Raw genomic sequence first — 23,007 nt, forward strand, 5'->3', positions numbered from 1 at the left:
ATTTGCTGTCACTTCTCTAGTCAGGAAGGAGCATGGTCTTCCAGTTTTGATCTCCTCACCTCACATTAGCCAACTGGCAGCCCCATGCAGTTACATCCAGCATTTTGGGTTACCCATGCTGACTAACAATGTCCTACCACACTTCTGTTCTGAAGACAGTGAGCCCAAAGAGTCATGAATATCAAAACCCTGCCTCACCTTCTGCTCTATTTGAAACTCTCTATTTAGCCCTTGTCCAACTCGCCTAATGTTCTGACATCTCATATGGTCAGTCCTGTTATACTGTGTCATTTTGACAGCAGAAACACAGACCCCGCTGGGAGCGAACTGTTGAAAATCCTACCATTTGACAGCCATGTTTTATGCTGTGGTCTTCCTAAAATATTTCCAGATTGCTCAAAGCTAGAATGCTGCAACCAGACTCTGTTACAGCATAAGGAGAATCTGAACTGCAGGTGCAGGCTATGATTCACAACATACAACAGAAATTTCCTAACCAGATGAGGTCTAAGTGCACCAGATTCTGTCTCTGAAAATGCTGAGGTTTCATATGACCAGATTTGCATATACTAGTACCGCTAGTAATATAATTTACATGACCACTCTGTCATTGAACATGTTAAACAACCAAAAGAAGCCAGGGCAAACAGATGCTTTCAAAGAGACCTAACTTATGTATTAGTATTAAGAAATCATTGCAGTTTAAAGACGAAAATTACTGTCCAGTTGGTCAACATCTCAGTCTTGTTTGTTAGTAGCATTCAGATCATGCACCCTGACCTCTGACCAACAGGCAGAGTATGCTGTTGGTTGGTCACATTGTCTCACTCCACATTTCTAGTAGGTTTTCACGTCCACAGGTGTTAGAGCATATCTACCTCTTCCAGGAGACACAGGAGTCCTATCTATACAGGGATGTAGCTGCAAAATAAATCTGGTGTTTCAATTTACAGTGTGCTAACTACTTCATCCTGTGTCCCCACCAATGCTCATTTAAAATCCCACAGGCATCAATTGCAGAGGTGGAAAGTAGGAGAAAGAGGCCTCTGTACTGATACTAATAGTACAGTGAGCTAAAACAAGAAACACACAAACCTTCTGTATGAATCATTTTGTTTTCACGTTACTGCAATACTATTTATGGTACATGTGGAAAAATAACTACAAGTTGTAATTTACCCTCTAAGGACTACTATGGAGCTCCAGATGCGCTGAAAATGACACACATCTTTAACCTCAGCTGGACTGAGGCCAGCATTGCCATGAGGAAATAAGATAATGAAAAAAGGCTTATATTTACATTGCTAGACTTGTCTGATCACATCAGGTATTCGTATTGATGCACATGTGCATTTCCAGTATTGTAGAGGGAGTGTTACTATAGAACTGGAAACCAAACGTCTTCATATTTCTGCTGTTCGTTACCTCCAATTATGTCACTTGTATTTAGAAAGAATTCCTCTGGAGTCAGTGTTCAGCTGATAACTTCTTCCACATGAATCATGATAATGTCTGGGGCTATTTGCATAGCACTGGAAATTATCAAGATGAACAGAGAATAGGAATGACCCTTTTACTCATCAGAATGTAGATTGTTCTGTTATTTTTTCTGCTGGTAATCGGTACATATTGGTAATTGTTGAAGCAGATAACCATTCCAAAGGAAGCAGAACTCTGGGGAATAGAGGTATTTCTTGATGTAGGGGGATTTGATTAGTTCTTCACATTATTAAAAATGACATTAAATTATCCCAAATGAAGTGCAAGCAATTCTCAGCACCACTTATCAAAGTAACAATCAGTAAGTGCTGGTCAACTTTATTAACTAGTTTCTTTCAGAGGGAAGTTTCAAGGGTTGTTTTAATGTAGCATGGGCAATTTGGTCTAGAAAAATAAATTGGGTTCCCTAGCAGGACATTTTTTCTCTTCACATCTGCCAGAACACGATTTATTTGTGCATAAACTTGGCTTTTACTATGCAAATCTTTTATACTTGAGATTTTCTAGGCACTGGCAACTGTAAATATAAATTTAAAATACTTTGGACCAGATGCTTAAACTCTTGTTAAGTTTAATTAGCACCTTGTTCCTTAAGTGGCTCCACTGGAGTGAGATACAGTATAGTTTATCAGAATCTGGCAGTCAGTGGTTTGCTTCATTATTAACATCAATATCTTTCAGTTCTGCCACCAGACGCTAAACAGTTACCAGAGATTTGTTTAAAACCAATTACAAGAAAATCAGAGCAGAATCCACTGATATGGTTTTGTTTACAAAGGCTGAAGTCTGATATCGTTATTCATGTGACAACTGGCTCATATTCAAGTCACAAGCCCTTCTACATGTAATCTATCTCACAAGCCCTGAAACAGACCTGAAGACATACTAATAGTGCTCACTTTTTCTCCATTATCTGAATATTCAATTAAGAAAAGGCTATAGATGGCTTATTATGTGATATTAATGGCTAATGGTAGTCGTGCGTGTAATTTCTTTAAGTCCACAATGAATGATTTGTGACAGGGCAGATCTATGTGTGAAGACATGGAGGACGTGCAAAACAAATATTCTTGACTGTAATTGACTATTAAAATGATTGAAAGTCAGTGTAGCCTGCAGGCAGGGACAGTTTTACTTTATTATTTCCCTTTCCTAAAGACGGCAAGAAACAGAAAATGTGATAACAGTGAAAAGACTACAGCTCTTTGGAAAGCTTAGGAATGCACTACATGTGGAGTGATTTCAGTGAACTTGGGGTGTCAGCTCACATGCAACAGCAGATTAAATGGGGATGGCTGAAGTACACACAGCTCCCGGCTGCCTGCTTACTCTGCTGGAGGCTGCTGCTTCAAATGCAAGGAGGGCTGCAAAGGCTGTGTAACATCTTCCGCACCCTCATATTTATAATGGTTTATAGGTGAAGGTTAGGGTAAATTGAAATCAGAGCTGCTTTGCTGCAACGGACAAGACTGTTAGCCTCAGAGGTTCTTTTGCTGCCTATTCTCTCTACCTGTTTCTGCTGTACATTCCGCAAAAGGACCCTCTGAAGAAGGGGTGGTACAGACAAAGGGAGGTGGCAACATCTGCTCTTCCAACTTGCTTGTCACCACTGGGAAACTGACATCAGCAGTGGACGAGCATACCTATTAACAATTCACCACTGCTGGCATTAGTGAACAGTCTAGATTTGGCTAACTCCTGCGGGCCCCGACCGCTTTGTGGAATGTCTGTGTCCCAAGGAAGCAGAGGAAAACAACAATGTTGGGACAGTGAAGGAACTCAAATCTAATGTTCATTGTCTAATATCCTGGAGCAAAGGTGGCTTACACGCAACCAGTACAGCAGATATGAACCATGATATCATTTTACATGGCCAGCCATCGTTTTGTACATCTATATGTACGCACACACATACATACACACATGCATTTGCATTATTCCTGTGTAACGCTAAAGTCTGTGTTAGTGGGAGGCTTGTTAAATGTGTTTGAAAGGATCTATTCATCTCTCAGCAAGTAAAAATTTCCTTTTCCCTGTCACTGAAGATTGCGTGTTTTTTTTTTTCCCTTTTCGATTTTAATATTTATTCTGCATTTTGGAATGGATAAAACCAGCTGGAAGAAGGAAAATACTGCCCCAGAAATGAAGAGTATAAGAAACTGGTAATGGGAACAAGGTTAAGGACAGCAAGGCAGTACAGAAAAATTTTCCTGAAGAACTTTTAAGTGAAAGGGTTTGTACCTCAAGATCACAGTGAATCAAAAACACTGACCACACACTACAAAGAACAAAGGCCACATATTTCCAAATTGTTCTAAATCAGATGAACATGACCGTTGGGTCAAAAGGCCACTTAGTTCAATAGCTGTGAAAGTAACCAGTAGCAGATATTTCAGAAAGAATAAAAGAAACGGTGCAAACAAATAATGATGTTTCTGCTGATATTTTCCCCCAGCTGCTGTAAACTGGTAATGTGGTATTGCAAGGCTCTTCTACAAGTGTCTTTACTCACCATTTACTTCCTTTCCCAGATCATTCCAGAGTGGTCCTGACACAGATGCCTGAAAAACTCCATTGGAAACATCAGCCCATCACAAACATCTGCTTTGATTTCCTAGTAGTCAGCTCCTAATACACAAAAGGGCCTTCCCCTCTTGAGAGCTTGATTTTCATAGGAGCCCTTTGTGAGTCTCTGTTGAATGACTTTTGAAAATGCAATATACTTTGCTGATAAACAGAGAATCTTAAAACATGACCTTACTGACTCCTTCAGAGTGCTTGAACAGATTTATGAGATGTGACACCCCTCTACAAAAGCCCTAGTATTTATCTGTGTATCCTCCAGCATAAATTCCACCAATTTGCATAGTATGGAGGTCAGATGTGCAGGTCCTTGAATCACAATGGGAGTCTTTCCTTCTCAGTGAGGGTAGGTTTAAGCAAAAGCACTATAGAGAAGCCAGCGACTATAATGTCTAAATAGCTTTAAATCATGTTAAGTACTTTGGGACGAGTCAGGCAATAGTATCAACAACGAGAATGCTTTGGCACCCACAGGCAGATTGAGAATGTGTCATGTCAGAAATTATTGCGAGTGTGATGAAGATGCATTTTTTCAGTGGAAAGCTTTTTTTGTAGAGGAAATTTTTTCAGCAACACAAACTACAACCCTGCCAGCACTCCCTGCGGTACTGTGGCTGAGGGATGGTGTCTCTTTTTTCCCACCCCGTTCCTACCTGCCATTGTCCCTCTTTGGCTCTTCCAGGCTGTCTCCCTCATGCAGAGGGAAGGGCCTTTGCAAAGAGCAAAAAGGACAGAGGCCAAGTGAAGAGCTCACCCTTTCCTTGTTTCAGGAAATTGGACATCCAAGACCAGCATTTATTCTCACCAGGGACTATTTTAAAGCTCCAAAATCATCACTGACAGAAAGCTTTCCTAACACGCAGCCTAAATTTTCTTTTTTTAGCATGAGTCAGTTGCTCCTGGTTATACAATCATCTGCTCTGCAACCCTGTGGAATTTCTTTCCTTTTGTAGCCCCAAAATACATGTAGATATTGATGCTCTCACTTTAATTCCTTTTTTTATGATGTATTTGAAAATGTATTATCTGCACAGACATGACATTTCAAGTCATGCTGTGGTTTGATTTTGTTCTCCAAGCACTTAAAGAGCGTAAGAAATCAGAGATAAAGGCAGATGACAGGTCTTCATATTGATAAGATTCAGAGGGAGTTTTGGGGTTAGATATTAGTGCAGGTTTCCTTTCATATTATTATTTTTATCTCTCCTGTAGCCCACATGCCTAGGGGCTTGGGAAACCACTGCATGAGGCTCAGCCCAAGTCTTACAGAGGTAGCCTTTCTCTAAGGATCTCAGTCAAGGGTTTAGACAATATTAATTACATGATTACATAGGTAAACAGTGCCATGAGAGGGCAAAGTCTGGCCAAAAGTGATTGCCTAATTTCATAGTCATTACGACAGCAGTGACAAGAATACTTTCTAATCCTCAGTTCAGAAGTCTGGATGGATGTTTGGGAACAACCCTGCAAGTGTGCACGCACACACATATACATGTGCACAAACACGTTTCTGACCTTCTTCATAATACAATCCTTCTAACTCCTCTGTGCTAATAGCTGTCTTTTAACCTTTCCTCCTGCTTTTCAATGACGTGCTATGATGTTGTTCATAGTATAAAGTTTGGTAGCTTGATCCAGCGAGGTGTGAAAATGTAAATCCCAAAACCCCAGGGTTTACTATTGGTATGCAAAGCAAGACTTTAATATTTCTTTTCCATGATTTTGAGAAGCCTGTAGGTAGACCCTGTACGGCTTTGACTTCCATTCCTGGTGTACTTTGCTGAAAAATTGCACATAGGTTTTTTTTTGTGTGTGTGTCCATTATCATTATCTTTTCTTTTCTTTTGGTGCCAGTGCTTTTTTTCCCCCTTTTTTTTCCCTCACATACACTGAAGTCCCTTTCATCCACATTCAGTGGCTTATTTGTCTCTGTATCTATTCACCTCTGCAAGCAACTTCTTTCGATTGCTAGCTCTATCCTAATATTCTCTCCTTTCTTCTCTCTTTTTACCTCCAAGGCGGGTTAAAGGCTTTTCCTTTTTTTTAAGCACGAGTGTTCTGGAGAGGAGACAGCCATTCTTAGACAGGCTGTATGCATTCGGTCCAACAGCATGTTATTTTGTTAAGATGACTGCTACTGATGATGGGACATTTGGATGGCACTCCCTCCTTGTCCTTGCTTGCTGGAGTTCACAGCTAAATTATGTGATTTGGGGGAGAGGTAGAGCAGACTGGGAAGAGGAAATAAATGTCCCCTGCATTTATTAGGGAAGTTGACAATGGCAAAGAGAGCTACAAACAACTCATCCTGAGAAAGAAGTATTTTGATTTACAGATTAATGTAATTTTACTATTTTTGTGACTGCCAGAGTGTGTGACCTTAACCATAAACAAAGAGAATGGAAATTAGGGTTAAAATGGAAAGCTATGTAAATAGTTCCTGTTATGTCACTCCCTCTGGCAGAAAAAGCAGGAAGAGTGTGCTCAGATTTCTCAAGATATTAAACATGTGGTAGTTGTCTCAAATGTTGTTAGTACAGCTATGAATGTGCCTTCTGAAGAGTAACTATGCTGTCTTTTCTTTTTTTTTTTTCTGTGAGTTGAAAGTACAACTTCTCCCTTTTGCATTTTTCTACCCAAAATTTATTAAGTTTGAAGACATTTTCCAGGGTCACCTTTTAAAGTAATTTATTCAGAGGAGTCTGAGTATCATCAGCACCGTTAAATGTATGGGAGAACTGGACACAGTTAATTATGTCAAGTTGCTTGTAAGATTAAATATTTGCTGCATCAGGTCCTGTATTTGCTAAGTTAAATATGATGAAATGATTAAAGAATCCTAGAATTTATCATAAAAACTGCAAAACCTTTCACTTTACCAAAGAACGTTTTAACCTGCAAACATACTGTGCAAAGCAGGTGCCATTTAAAATTCAGAACATTGTCTGTGGTCTAAAAGAAGATCATCAAAAGGTCACACTGATCTCAGTGATAAAACGTGATAATGCTACCACTGTTCAGTAATTTCCCGTCAATAACTTTTCTTTTCCTGTTTGCTTTTCAACTTTGGAGATGCTTGCATCGTCTAAACTACAATTTCTAAACCCAGTCTCCCACATCTGTTCACTGTGGCTGCAACTCTGTCTTCGAAAAACTGATATCAGACCTTCTGTCTTTGTTTAATCAAGCAGGAGGTAAGGGCTGTTTTGAAACAGAGTTGATTTAGCAAGACTAGCAAGAAAAATGCGGAAAAAAAGCAAGAAAGAGCTTAAATACATGTACTTCTTTGGCTCACAAATAGCTGTGAGCACTCCCATAGGGTGCCACACATCTGTTCCAGCTCTGTTTTCTCATATCCCAGGATTATCTGTTCTGTCTCAGAGTTGTGACTCTTGGATCTGTAATGCAACACTTGACATCAGTTTGGCTCATGGGATATTATCTTTCCCATTATAAACTAATTCATCTTTTGAAAAAGTAGTGTCCTACTTTCAAATGAAATTGTTCTCGGAAAAAATCACACTTCCAAACATCAAGCATACATCCTTTTGTCTACTTTCACAAAGAATTAAATCTCTGTTATCCTGAAATAATTTTAGACAGCCATCATATCACACTAAATTGTCTGCTTCAAGAGCTCTATTAAGAACAGGCAAACTTATTTGAATAATACAAGAACTGGCCTAACCCTTGACATTAACCTCAAAATGCTACCAGACTGAAGTTCAAAGAAGTTCAGCCAGCCCTTGCATGTTCTACTCACCCACAAATATTTTCGCCTACCTCAATACATCTTCATTTTAGAAAGAACTGGGAAGCAATGTAAGAAATCATTACTATTTTCTTTCAACTGAATTCAAGGCACAATAAACTCCCATAAGGCAGCAAAGTTACCATATTTTTCATCCGAGTCACTGGAAGAGGTGAAGATACATCTTCTATGAAATGTCAAAAACTATAGATAAATTTCAAAAAAACAAACAGCAAAATTCAAACTTCACTGGGCTCACCATCACTGTGTGATAGATGAGAAGGCATTACCTTTTAAAAAAATTTCAGAGCAACAAGAACCAAAGAGAAAACAATTCTGCTGGCAGACTGAAAATGAAATTTATTACTTTTCCTAGCCATATTAGAGACTATTATGTGAAAGACCTTATGCAAATACTTAGTGGAAATTTATGTATAATGTTATCCTCTGGCAGAACTCTTTTTATGCCTTTCTGTGTGTAGCAGTCAATTAGAGATTATTTTACATGCTCATCTATGAGCAGAAATGGAAAATAAAGGGAGTTTCCCTGCATGATTCTTTTTACAACTGGAAATACATTTGCTTTTCTTCAGGTTTTATAGGCAGTAAATCATATCTTAGCATTGAAGACAGTGGGAGTCTTGCCCGCATTCTCTGTCAGGACTGGGCCTATTGAAATTTCTGACTGGAAAATAAAGAGCCCAACAAAAAAGGTTTCAAAACAGAGAACTTCTATTCAGCCATAAAACCACAAAACTGACTTTGCATTTTGTCTATGACTATGAGAAAAGCATCAGATTAAAATTTAGCAGGTTGCTTGATGGGAGGATTCCTCATAACTGCAAGGATCTGCCATTAAACTAGGGGTCAAATCCCATTTGATAGTCTCAGGCATGGTGGCTACTGATGCTCACAGGGCATTTGTTAAGAGTAAAGACATTGTTATGCTTATTATCCCCAATCTATTCTTCGATCGGCACATCAAGTCTCAATCCAATGGAGCTTATAGGAGTTCTTCTGTATACTTTAAGCACTTTGGATATGTTTCGTATCTGTTGTATAAGCAGTAGAGAATGCGTACATGGAGGTTCACACAAGCAGTGTGGTTAAGCTGCATACCAGAGAATTTAATTTAGTTGCACTAGTTGTTCTCTCAGTTTTGTTTTTTCTCTTCCAGATGACTGTTTCTAGTGAGCAAGACACGTGTAACAGTAGGTAGATCCCCTACTCTTAACTGCTGAATCAGCTTTTCCTGAATACTTCAACTTTCTTCATAATTCTTGATGCTCGAGGTGAGTCAGTGCTGCTCAGCCACATAGGTGCCTCACACAACCCTCGTTTCATGAGCCAAGTTCAAGATTTAAACAAAAAAAGGAATGATTAAGTCAAAAGGGACCAATGCTGTTTACACAGAAGGCTGTTTTTGATGCTTGTGTTCTGAGTCTGCTTGTTTGCAATGTGGTTGATGCTTCCATCGCAAAGCTCCTGTATCTAAGTGAACAACCTTGAAGAAAGGCCTTAACCCTTGGCAGCAAGGCTGGATCTCTGAAGTCAGGTGCTTTGCAGCAGTTTGTATTCACTCATACATGCAAAAGTGTTAGTATTATCTTCAGTTCTCAAGAGGCGCATACCTGGCTGTGGTGAAATGGAGCTTGAGGGGCTGACACAGCTAATGAATGTATCTGGAGATGCAGACAGACTGGGATGTGGCGGGTTCCAGCGTGCTGACTGAGAACACAAGAATTTGTTCTTTTGCTCAACTTCTGCATTTGCTACTACAGCTCACCTGCCAGTGTGACTGTTTGGGAGACTGTGGTTTTGATTTTCCCCTGTGCCTCAGTGTAGTCTGCAAGCTGGAACGCTGCAGCTCTTAAGAGCGCTTTACAGCACAATGGCATATTTTAAAGATGACAGCATTGTGAACTGTTCCAGAGGAGCTATTTGGCTTTTAGGATGACTGCTCTAGAAAGAATTCTCTGGCTTAACAGCACCAGGAAAAGGGCAAGGGAAATACAGATGCTGCAATCTGGTTAAGGAAATGACAAGCTCCTGTGCTGTAGTACTTAAGCACAGTCTCTAGCCGACACCATTTATGAGCTGTTACATACGGCTGCAATCACACACGGGCTCAGCGAGGCTTTCCATAGGGCCCACATTTGTTTTCACATTCACTTTGTAAATGAGTTTGTAATGTGGTGCAAATGGTAGCAAATGGACATTAAATGAGGCTTGTATGTAGACTGATCCTTTGTAAATATATAGGCTATTATAAAAGCAAATAATAAGAAGGCGAGCTAAATAACAGCAGCCTCTGCGACAGAAACCAGTGAAAAAGGAGTTGTTTTACATATACAGCATTTTGAAATGTGGGTTTCCTGTTTAAACTGTCTTCACTCCAGCCTCAACTTCTCTCTCCATACTAAACCTACAACATATTTTATATTGCCATGGATACTTTGGACGGAAGACAGTGTGCACTAGCAATCAAATTTTCCTCAGGAAACTATTCCAAGAACCTGTCCCACACTGCAGTGCTCATACAGAGTTTTTGCTCAACAGTATACAATCTTTTTCTAAAGGTTATGACTAGCTGGGACTTCAGCTGCCTGTCTGCAAGTTTGGAAGAGGCCCAAGGCGCTACCACTCTCTGGGATAATTACTGCTAACTGCATTTTGCTATCACTTGCCATTGCTAGCTATTTACACCCTCCTAAGCAGGGTCTGATAGACCGCAGGAGGAAACTCTCTTTAGGGTGCAAAGAAGAAATGCGAGTTGACATTTTAAAAATTGTTAGGAGACTATAATACAAGCAAACCACCATGGTGGCCAAACAGAAGTGAATGCACAGGAATTACATGGAATTGAAGGTATTACAGGTTTAGAAGGGGAACAGTAAGCAGCAATCCTTGTGATGTAAGCATCACATATAGAAAAAACCGTAAGTTTGAAAAAAAAATTAAATTATCAAAGAAAATGGTTAGGTTAAGCAAACTGCACAGTGAACTTTTACTTGCCTCAGAAGTTAGGAATGTGATCTGTTACTTCTCAGTATTTGTTCCTCTTCTTTTCTTATTCTTTAGCAATTTGACCTGACGTCTTTTGTCCCATCCAGTTGTGGACTTCCCTCAGGGCAACATTCAGTTATGGGCTGCAAGGTTATTTGAATCCTTCATAATACTTCTCCCCTAAAACAATATCATAGTACTGTCAAGCTTTTTGGATAAGAGGCGAGTGGGGTTCCAGAGGTGGTGGGAAGGGGTCTTTTGCTCTCCTCTCCTCTTCCCTTGGTAACCTTCATGCCCAGGTAGTTCAAGCCCAGTGGGGACTCAACAAACATCTCCTCAAGCTACAGCAGTGTGCAGCAACTTCCTCCTCTCTTTTCCTCCAGCTGGGGCACAGAATAATCCCTTCCCTGGAATAGCCTTTTCCCTCTGCCTTTCCCTTCTGGTATCCGGTGGCTACACACACAAAAGCTCTGCTTGGTGACAATGCTTTCTTTCCTGGGAGAATCGGGAGAGCCACAACTCAGAAGAGCAGACGGGACGTGCAGCCTGGCCCAGCCGATCTCCTTCCCCACTGCTGGAGCAGAGAGGTCACAAGTAGCAATATTCCAGCCCTCGAGAGGACAACGGGTGGATGACCACAGTAAACGCAGGGCTGTGCAAGGCTGTGAACAACAGGGCGCAAAATTAGATTCACAGATACTATGGTACTGAAGTGGTAGTACATATTTAATGATTATTGTTGTCATCAATTTGAATACCTCCAACTTAACACAACTTAACACTCCAGATGTGTATAGCCTGTATTTGTGCCTCACCACAACTATATCTACTGCCTTTGAGGGCAAAACCTGAAAGTACAACAGCAACAACGCATACCTTGGTACAAGTTGTCTGACATGATTCCTCTTGTTAAACTAAATTAATCTGAGGTAATACCCATTCACTTTTCTGAAGTTACAGAGTTCTTGCCTAAAGCAGAAAACTTTAACTTATTTCCAAGCCAATTTTTTAAATATATCTCCCATATTTTCCCTTCTGTTTGATCAAGGCAATTTTTTGGATGAGCAGAGAAATGTTTTTATGCAATGCGATACAGCTGTTTGAGACATTCCTTTTGCTGTACACAATTTGTCTATCTAAAACAATCTTAACTAATAAGATTACAAATACTTGGTACTGTATACTCACTTGTATACTCTCAAAATGAGACAGTACATGAGACAGTACGGCAACTTCTTGTTGTATGGGTCTGTATCTTTAATAAATAGTAAAATGAAAATTTGTGCCAAGACATTAGGAGATTGAGAAATGAGTATACTACATCTCATGCCTTTACATGCTACATTTCTCCCTACTTCCTTTCTAGGGGAAGCATCGTCTCCTCCTGGATTGATCCCATTAAATGCCTATTAATATAGGAGTGAGAACTCTTTTTAAAGCCTTTGTAAGACTCAGCCTTTAAACCCTCATAGACTGCTTCTTACTTATCTTAGATTTTAAAGGCATATCCACTTCTTTCTTTAAAATTAAGCTCTCCAAAGCAGGCCTTTATTAAATATTGTTCATCTTGGATTTTCAACTTCTAAAGAGAGGAATCATTACTGACAGCAATGCCTCTTGACTCTTCTTTTGGTCTTGCCGGCACACACTTCATTTTTTTACATGGCTTTTACCATTGTCTTCTAAATATTTCGGAGAATCACTCCCTAGTTCTTATACTTTTAATTGCTCACATAAAGGAACTGTCTTCAGTCTCTATGAATGTCAACCGGTTGAATCCAAACTGATTCCCAGATCAGATCTATCAGGGAGTGTTCAGACCATCTGATCACTGCTATGGATTTAGCAGTAAGTTGACATAGCAAGACACTGAAAGGCATGTATTATCCTTCAAGACATTATAGGATATCTAGCGTGTGGTATGAAATAGTAAGTGGAGTTTCTAAAACCATGATTCATCGCCATCCAAATACTACTCAGATCCAGTGCTCTTAGCAAATTTGTAACCTTTCTAAATATCCTGCACTGGACAGTACTCATCTGTCCTGATCTCACATCAGCTGAACCTAGGACTTCATTAAACTTGCCCCCAGGAAGGTAACTTTTCTTCCCTGAATGCTATAAGAAATCTAAAAAACTATACAAAGAAAATGGAAAAGAAAGAAGAAACATTTAAGGTAGGATTTTTTGTTAATTTTCCCTTTAGGTAACTTTTGATCAGAGGCATCTGCCTCCTTCCTCTAGCAACTTGATTTTTAGGACAAGAATATATTGAACCAGTAAAATTGCCACATCTCTCTCCCGCTCAAGAAAGAGCAATGGCTCAGTTGCCATGCTTTTCAAATGCTTTTTTCTTGTAATGGCACAATGGTAGGTGTGCCTCTCTAGTCTTTCTAAAGTCCTCTTTCAACCAGGTCTTAAAAAATTTATAAAAGTAATATTCATTGGTTCTCTCATTCTACTGCTATTGTTTTATTCTTTTTTATTTTCAAAGCATATCTCTTCCTCTCTCAATTTGTGTCACAAATATTTATAAATTATTGAATATGCAACAATAAGGTTTTTATTTTAATACTAATTTCATTCTTTAAAAGAGCCACTGAAGATATGGCTTTCTTCTAGGTCTTGTCAATGTATTGTGATTTCGTTGTTTTTGGTCCCAAAGCATTGCCTAGCAAATATTAGAGCCCTAAAATTGCTGATGCAAGTCACAATTGGCCAGAATTTACTTCCCTATCAGCATTCCTTGATTGTTTAACCCCTCCCTTTGTCACCTTCCCAAAACCACAAATATTCCCTACTGCAGAAAAAACGGATAAAAATCCAATTCCCCTAGTCCTCTTGTAGAGAGGGGTGATTAGCCCCTCCTCAGGGGAGCAGTAGAAGGTTCTTGACTGGGAACCTGGGTGAAGCTGTGGCCCTGTGATACATTTGTCGAAGACTGGCATCCTGACTCACTTCTCCTCCACTGTGATTGCACCTTCTCCTTCCCAGTGGTTTCCTCTCAGCCTCAAAAAACCTCTTTTCCCACATCCATTTCCAAGAGTTCGGTTGCACCTCTATTATCTCCTGTGATGTTCCAACTGCCACTTCTTTTCCTTTTCCTTCATATTGTTCTTCAGTCTTAATCAAATCCTCTTGAATACTCACATGTTTGTGATTTATTTATTTTTCATTTGTGGTCTTCTTATCCCTCTACTTTGATTTCATCTTTATTTCGGCTGTAAGTTTGCTATGCAGTATCATGGTGCTGTCTCTTGATGTCTACATCAGATTCAGATTGTATTTCTAGACTGTTTTCCAACCACGTTCAGTTCTTCAGGGATTTAATCTCTTCCTTTTTCTTTTTTATGATGTGTCCTTGATACATAATAAGGTATTTGAAAGGAAAACTGTATTTTATATTTGCTGTTCTAAAGTAGGGCATAGTATTGCTCACTTCTTCCTTCTCCCTTAAAGTAGCCAGCAATGGATCCTGAAACATTTTTGGTTTATGTGCTCCCCCCAGAAAAGGTCATAGCCTTCTTCAGAATCTTATCCTTCTGCTTATAAGAGCACAATCTTCATATTATGGATTTGTTGGCAGGGGTACAGAAAGCTTTCTGGGCTCAGTCTATGATGATTGCTGGATTTGTTTCCAGTTGCACAAAGAAATGGAGATCTTGCTTGAAGTATTTAAAAGAATCTCCCTTCTTTACACCTCCTGTGAACTTCCTCTCCTCACTTTTATATTACTTTTTATTTTATTATTTTTCTCTGCAAACTCCTTCTGGTTTTATTCTTGATCAAATCTTGATTTATTTTGCAGCTTTGTTCCTCGGTGCAAGATTTTCCACCTCTCTTTTTTAGGCCAATGACTCTGCCCACTAAATCCTTCCATCAGATTTAACCACATAAATCCTCACCTCTATGGAGGATTTTGAAAGACCTGCTTTTTTGATATCTGGCTGGTGTTAACTCCTCAAAGTCTCTCTGGTAACTGAGCTTGTTTTTGTCTTTTTCCTTTTCCGGTCTCCGTGTTTTCTTTGCCTCTGCAGCAACCATCTCTGACAGTACAGGCAGTGTGTTCTGTTCTGTGCTAAGATCTCCCAGTATTTTTTATGGTCAAGGGGCGAGAAAGTAGGAGGAGAGATAGTATATACTGTTTTTCATAGTGATGCCCTAAATAGAAGAAGACAGGGAGCAATGATCTTTGCAAATCATATCATCTCCTCCTTACAGCTCCAGTTTGAGCAGCCATCTGCTCCCGCAACCCCTGGTGGTCCCCTAACAAACCATTTCTAATGCATTCATGAGGTCAAAATTACTTCAGCTGAAGTCGGTGGCACGGTTTAGCTATCCAGGGAATGTAAAAATGCATAATTCAGACATTTTGTTGTGGGACTACATGAATGGCAGTTGCAGAAGCACACACAGAGGCAGTGACAAGCTAAGTTTGAGTTCTGCATAGAACAATTTGTATCACATTCCTTTCTTATTCACAGCTATTTCACGCCCCTAAACAGCCATAATTCCTCTGAAGTGAAGGAGCACTTAAGTGGCAACTCCCTGTGTGAAGGACACTCAACAGGGATGGGGTGTAGTTTTTTTACTCTCTGCATATCCCAGTCTGGATGTGGGCTCTGCGCAGCTTGAGCCTATTCTGGAGAGCTAGGCAGCAATCTGACTGCTCCCCATGCCCTACACCCAGTATCAGTAACTGTGTCTTTTTATTAAAAGCAAAGAAAAGCTTATTAACATAGCTTGATGGACATCTTCTGACTTAGGTTCTTCATTTTAAAATAGCGTATCTGAAACACTACTATGAAACCACTTCCACTGTCCCCACTGTGACAACTGAGACTATGCTCCTAGTTTTGACAAGAATGACATCTCTGATTGAAAGGAGAAGCACTGATTCATTTGCCCTAGGGTAGCATGTGGTCCAGTGATTGGACTACTAGCATGGGATGTGAGATATAAAACTTGTGATTTGCTGCTACAGCTCATTTACATCAGGACGATACCTACCAAGAGTATACTGCTTCACTGTTTGTGCCATACAACCATGGCATCTCAGTCATGCTGCTAAATAGTGCCTGAGAGGCGGTGAGTGGAGTAGGGACAGACTACAAAAGGCCGTGAAGGTTACAGAAAAGCAACAGAAAGAGGAAATCGTAGGTCAGGCTTTCTTGGTGGAACTCTTTCACTTTGTTCAAGTCATTAAAAATCCAGTATGCCAGAAGAGAGTTTTTAGGCTTTTACTGGCTTTTTCTTTAAAAATTTCAAAAACTTTTGGTTTGGGGAACATTTTGAAATCTCTGAAAATTAAACAAAACTGGATATTTTTTCCTGGTTTTTGGCTGGTTGTTTTGTGTTTTTTTTTCCTCAAATAAGAAGGGAATATGAACCTCTGGGCTGGCATTCAGATGCCTGGATTCAGTTCCTCCTTCCTATGTAAATTCCTATTCTCCTGCATTCTCCCAGATGAAAAAATGGGTATACTTCCTTTATTCTACCAGACATCCAATTTGCATCTTTGCCTGCACATTTCTTTCTGTGTTTCTGTTATGGTGTCTTCCTGAAAGGGTTCTGAATTCAGACAAACCCTTTATCGTTTCTTAGAAGTATATTGTGACCTTAAGGAATTTTAGATAGTATTAACAAATCTGTCACACTCAGGCCACATTTCAAACTTCGTATTGGAACAGAAGCATTGCACAAGATTGTAAATCTGGCAAATCTGCTAAGATAGCCATATTTGGAAGGATCCAGATCTTTTCAATGATCTCAATTATTTTGCATTTTAAAAACGAGGAAACTTGGATCGTTTAAAAAATATCCACTTCTCAAAGCCATTCTGACTCACTGATCACAGATGAATCAGAGAAGCCAGGCAAACCATATTTCTGGAACAGTAAGTAATCCTTCTACAGCAGGATTTGATTCTAAACCCCGATTCACAAAAACACTTAAGCCTGTGTTTAAGTCCCCTTTTTGGGATAAAGAATATGATAACAAGCCCTCTCATGTGAGAATGTTCTCTGGAATCGAAGCAGCATGTAGTAGCCTGATGTGGAAATGTGCTGAGAAGAGTATAAAATTGACCTTAAACTTGAGTATAATACAGCTTTATCTGATGTCATCTAATGATAGCTACTGATTGTGGTATAGCTGCAAGCTAGGTCTGAACTTGATTCCTCCCTAACTGGCAGATCTGGTATGTTATCTGGGACCACTTCAAACAGCCCTCCCAGCCCAGCTGCGGGTTCCCACCCCTACATTTACACTGGCTCCTGTAGTCACACAGCTGCAAGTGGGGTTGGCTTGGTTTGCTGCTCTGACAAATATCCATCCTCCACAGGAAAGAAAAAAAAAAAAGAAAAAAAAAAAGAAAAAGCAGAAAAAATGAGAAAGAATGATAAAGATTTTTCTCCCTCAGATCAGAAAGCTGAACCATTTCACCCTACGGCCACACAATCGCTAGACTGAGAGGAAGGAAGAGTGTGGGAAGTTACAGCTGCGGGTAATGGATGGGGACTGCTCATATTCTTAGCAGCCTGCAGTCACACTGTATTAGGTGTAATGTGAAACTGCAGCCTTGGTTGCTAAGAGAGATCTTTGCTGGCTTTCTTTGAAATAGCACATTAGCTAAACTACTCAACAATACTAATGTACATCACACATGGGTGCTATTACAGGCGATCTCTGCCATTCAGATTTCACTAAGCTGAGCAACTCAGTTAGCCAAATGTTAACTGCTGCTTCCTCTGCTGCTTCTTTTTGCTTTGCCACCATGGTATTTTTTGTCTTTAGTTCATACCACTTTAAGTAATCTTTTCTCTGCCTTATGGAAAAATACTAGTGCTTCAGCTAATCCCCATGGGAATATATCTGAAAGAAATCTACTTGAACTAGCAATGACCACATTTCAGTCTTATGAATTTTCATTAAATCTGAATGGTGAATGGTCCCAAAAATGCTCCAGTTGGGAAGGTTTCCCTATCGCTATTACAGGAGTCATAGACATACATCAAAAAACATATATGGACAGACATTGGAATTAAGATGTGAGAGCACATTATAACTATATATACTACATTGATGGCTTTTTAGGATATATTTTTTTTCACATCAGTTATGACATGCATGTTCTCAGTGTAAATACTGTTTATAGACAAAGAATACCTCTATTATTTTGGATTTATTTGATTAATCTGTTTCAGAGTCAACATTCATGTGTTTTCTTTCCAGATGCTCTTTTGTTCTTATATGTTCTTCAAATCAAATTGGCAAGTGATTAGTCTTTAATAAAGGATATGACTTTGCAGATGCAAAAGGGAATTTAAAACACGCTGCAGTGCATCAGTTTTGTAACATTGAGATCATCATGAAAACAAAATGCAAAGTTATTTTGCCTACTTAATTTGATACTTAAGTCAGGTCTTCTGAAGTGTTGCAGTGAATAAGCATTTCAACTCACTTTGCTAAGTTAATTATAGCAGGTAACATCAGTGACCACAGTGGTTCAGATTGCAAGATAGTTTCCATATTATGACACTACCTTAATGTGTTCACAGCTTCTGAAAACACTCACTTCTTGAAACGAAACTTTTTATTCTTAATTTCTGCCTGATGGTGGTCTATTTTTGTAGAGAAGAGCTATGAGGGAGCGTTCAAATGTGTGGAAAAATGAAGCTACAGTAAAACACATTAGTATTTGTGAGTTTACTCACACATTTCTGAACAGAGCATTTCTTGAAACTCACAGAACATACAATCTAATCCAAAGCGCAGGGGAATTAATGGAAATAACCACAATAACTGCAATGGGCTTGATATCAGGTGATCACTGTATTTAACAGAGAGAGTTATACTTGTTTGTTTTAAAAATAACACTTGGTTTTGAATCAGAGACATGCTAGCCTAAGAGTCTGCTGTTGTGGAGATAACACAGAAAACTATGCTGGACCTATTTTTTGCTAGACCTGGATATGTGGTTTGCAAAAGACTTGTCTAGACACAGTATATTGTTATTTACATCAGTAAATGTTGAATCAGTCTATTTATATCAGAAAAAGCAAATGCACAAAAATGTCTTTCCCAAACCCCACACCATTTTAAACTAATAGTCACAGTGGTACAAAAATTACATGCTCAATTCAGAAGCACGGAACAGCTGAAAATCCTTATTGACAATGAATTAATGTTTCTCTCGTTGAAGTTACTGGTCTCTCTTCTTCAGCAGGAGTAGGGCAAGACTAATAACTAGTGCTTTAGAAAAAAGCCTTTTCCTTAGTCCGTATTTGAACCAGAAATATAACACTTATTAGCTGAATAGTTATTAAGCTTTCAAATTCTCTGGAAAAGAGAAAGCACCAGACCAGCTAGTTCTTCAAGCTAAGGAACTTTTGGATAAGTCATCATCCAAACATCCAACGTTAAGGAGAAAACCAAAAATGTGCACTTCTCCCCCACACACATGTGGCTAGTCTATTATTAAATCTTCAATGAAATTTGCATAGTTACAACCACAGACAGTCTCAGGAAATGCTAAACGTCAGTGACAGGAACATCACTTAAGGTGGCCATCCTTAAGACAGATCATAGCATCCAAGGGAGAGAACATCAGCTTCCAGGAGACAAAATCCAGCACCACAGCATTTTCTCTGCAACCTTAGATCAGTGATTTCAGAAGGATTCTTCTCAAAGGAATTAAGCACTTTGAAAATTCCATTATCTAGTATACCAAATTCACCTAGGTGCTTCTTTAAAGAGAAGAGAGACCAGCACCTCCACAAATTTTATTCCTGCCTGCCTCAGGATGAATGTCTAACTTATTGAAGCATGGTACAAGCCTAGATGACCAGCCCATAGAGACAGCTGATTTTCAGATGCAAGATGAATTCTCCTTTCCCTTCTAAAGACTCCCTGTTTCTTAGTTTTTAAACCGCAAGATTATCCCTGACTACAAGGATAATAGCATCTCCCCACTACATTGGACTGATTTAAAGATTAATACATGTAAAGATGGAAATAAGAAATAGGAAATTACCTAGAGAAGACAGACAAACTTCAGGGCTGTATCCTGACAGAGAAAGGCCTCTGCATATGTCATTATATAGCTCCATTTGAGCGAGCAGGAATAACTGCTTATGCAGTCAAGTGTAAGTATCGGGCTGCAGGATTAGGTCATGTCACCAGCTATTTTCTCTCTCTGTCTTTTGGGTTAAATGTGTTGCTCACTACTGTTGTTAATCTATTCCATAAGACATATGGCTACTGTATCATGAATTTTGTATATGCCGATATTATGGGAAACACTAATTTTCACATGTACCAAATAAATTATTTCAGCCTGCATGTTGTATTGACATAGATCTTTCCATTTAATACCATTATGCATCTATAACAGACAGTTCAAATTAAACAAGTCTTAAAATGCATATTCAGTACTTGGCAAATAACCCTTCTGAAACACATGGAGACCAGCCTTTTAATGTAAATAATTTGATTATTTTTAGAAGCAGATGTTCAAGACAACATACTTTATTCAATTTGCTTTGACTCTTCAATATTTAGGAAGCAGGTACCAATATTTTGAAAAATTTGCATGTAAATTAGGGTGAAGAACAATATCTTGGGACATTAATGCTGTATTAACAAGCCTCCAGAGCAGTAAGGATTAAGGGGCAGGCAAATATGAGGGACACTGTTGTGGGTGTTTATTACAGGCCACCTGATCAGGATGGGGAAGCCGATGAGGTTTTCTACAGACAGGTGAAGGTAACCTCGCAATCACAGGCCTTGGTTCTTATGCGGGACTTCAATCACCCTGATATCAGCTGGGAAGACGACACAGCCAGGCATGCACAGTCCAGGAGGCTCCTCCAGTGTATTGATGACAACTTTTTGACACAGGTGGTGCGGGAGGCAACAAGGAGATGAGCACTCCTGGACCTGGTACTGACAAACACAGAGGGACTGGTGGAGGACATTAAGGTAGGGGGCACCCTAGGTTGTAGTGATCGTGAAACGATAGAGTTCAGGATCATGGGTACTACACACAAAACAACAAGAAGTAAAATTACAACCTTGGATTTCAGGAGGGCTAACTTTGACCTCTTCAAGAAACTGCTTAGAGAGATCCCATGGGCTAGGGGTCTGGAAGGCAAAGGGGCTCAAGAGAGCTGGTTGGTATTCAAATACCACTTCCTCCAAGCTCAGGATCGGTGCATCCCTAAGAGAAAGAAATCGTCCAAGGGACGCAGGAGCCCTGCAGAGTTGAGCAGGGAGCTTCGGAAAAATCTCAAGTGGAAGAAGGAAGTTTACAGTAAGTGGAAGAATGGACTGACCCCTTGGGAGGATTACAAGAATGCCACCAGAGCATGCAGGGATGAAACGAGGAAAGCCAAAGCTGCCTTGGAATTAAACGTGGCTAAGGATGTCAAACTCAACACGAGGGGCTTCTACAAGTATATTGCAGGCAAAAGGAAGACCAGAGGAGTTGTGGGCCCACAGTTGAATGAAACAGGAGCCATGGTGATGGAGGATGCGGAGAAGGTGGAGTTACTGAATGACTTCTTTGCTTCGGTCTTTACTGCTCAGCCCAGCCCTCCAGAGTCCCAGACTTTGGAGAAAGTAACAGGGAAAGAAGACGACTTCCCCTGGGTTGAGGAGGATCGAGTGAGGGATCAGTTAGATATTCACAAGTCCATGGGTCCCGATGGGATGCACCCAAGACTGCTGAGGGAGCTGGAGGAAGTCATTGCAGGGATGCTCTCCATCATCTTTGGAAGGTCCTGGAGAACAGGCAAAGTGCCTGAGGACTGGAGGAAAGACAATGTCACTCCAGTCTTCAAAAAAGGCAAGAAGGAGGAGCCGCAGAACTACAGGCTGGTCAGCCTCACCTCCATCCCTGGAAAGATGATGGAACAGCTCGTTCTGGGTGTCATCTCAAGGCATGTGGAGGAAAAGAAAGCTATCAGAAGTACTCAACATGGATTCACCAAGGGGAATTCATGTCTGACTAATCTGATAGCCTTCTATGATGGCATGACTGGATGGATAGATGAGGGGAGGGCAGTGGATGTTGTCTGCCTTGACTTTTGACATGGTCTCCCACAGCATCCTCATAGGGAAGCTTAGGAAGTGTGGGCTTGATGAATGGACAGTATGGTGGATAGATAACTGGTTGAAAGACAGAGCTCAGAGGGCTGTGATTAGGGGCACAGAGTCTAGTTGGAGGTCAGTGACGAGTGGTGTTCCCCAGGGGTCAGTATAGAGTCCAGTCCTCTTCAATATATTCATCAATGACCTGGCTGAGGGGATAGAGTGCACCCTCAGCAAGTTTGCTGATGACACAAAGCTGGGGGGGGTGGCTGACACAGCAGAAGGCTGTGCTGCCATCCAGAGACCTGGACAGGCTGGAGAGCTGGGCAAAGAGGAACCTTATGAAATTCAACAAGGGCAAGTGTAGGGTGCTGCACCTGGGGAGGAATAACCCCATGCACCAGTACAGGTTGGGGGCTGATCTGCTGGAGGGCAGCTCATCTGAAAGAGACCTGGGAATTCTGGTGGACAACAGGATGACCATGAGCCAGCAATGTGCCCTTGTGGCCAAGAAGGCCAATGGCATTCTGGGGTGCATCAAGAAGAGTGTGGCCAGCACGTCGAGGGAGGTCATCCTCCCCCTCTACTCTGCCTTGGTGAGGCCGCACCTGGAGTACTGTGTCCAGTTCTGGGCTCCCCGGTTCAAGAGGGACAGGGAACTGCTGGAGAGGGTACAGCAAAAGGCTACCAAGATGATTAGGGGACTTGAACACCTCTCTTATGAAGAAAGGCTGAGGGATTTGGGTCTCTTCAGTCTGGAAAAAAGACAACTGAGGGGGGACCTTATCAACACTTATAAATACTTAAAGGGTGGGTGTCAGGAGGATGGGGCCAGGCTCTTTTCAGTGGTGCCCAGCAAAAGGACAAGTGGTAACGGGCACAAACTTGAGCATAGGAAGTTCCACCTAAACCTGAGGAGGAACTTCTTTACTTAGAGCAACCTGCTCTAAGACGACCCTGCTGTGGCAGGGGGGTTGGACTAGATGATCTCCAGAGGTCCCTTCCAACCCCTGTGATTCTGTGATAAGTCCACACTTGCACCTGTTTAAAACACTGCAGGTCTGTGACTGAAAGTG

At 40.5% G+C, this 23,007-nt stretch overlaps 1 long non-coding RNA gene across 1 annotated transcript in view; it reads right to left on the reverse strand.

The window, feature by feature from the left end:
- Nucleotides 1-11,319: 11,319 nt before the first annotated feature.
- The window catches only part of LOC141738308 (uncharacterized), a 50,538-nt gene continuing 38,850 nt past the window's right edge, over nucleotides 11,320-23,007 (reverse strand). Inside the window, exon 3 of the long non-coding RNA XR_012585367.1 lies at nucleotides 11,320-11,502. This is a non-coding gene — a long non-coding RNA (uncharacterized LOC141738308). The remainder of the gene's footprint in view (nucleotides 11,503-23,007) is intronic.

This window comes from Larus michahellis, chromosome 2 (genome assembly GCF_964199755.1).
Source record: "Larus michahellis chromosome 2, bLarMic1.1, whole genome shotgun sequence".
In the NCBI taxonomy this organism is placed as follows: Eukaryota; Metazoa; Chordata; class Aves; order Charadriiformes; family Laridae; genus Larus; species Larus michahellis.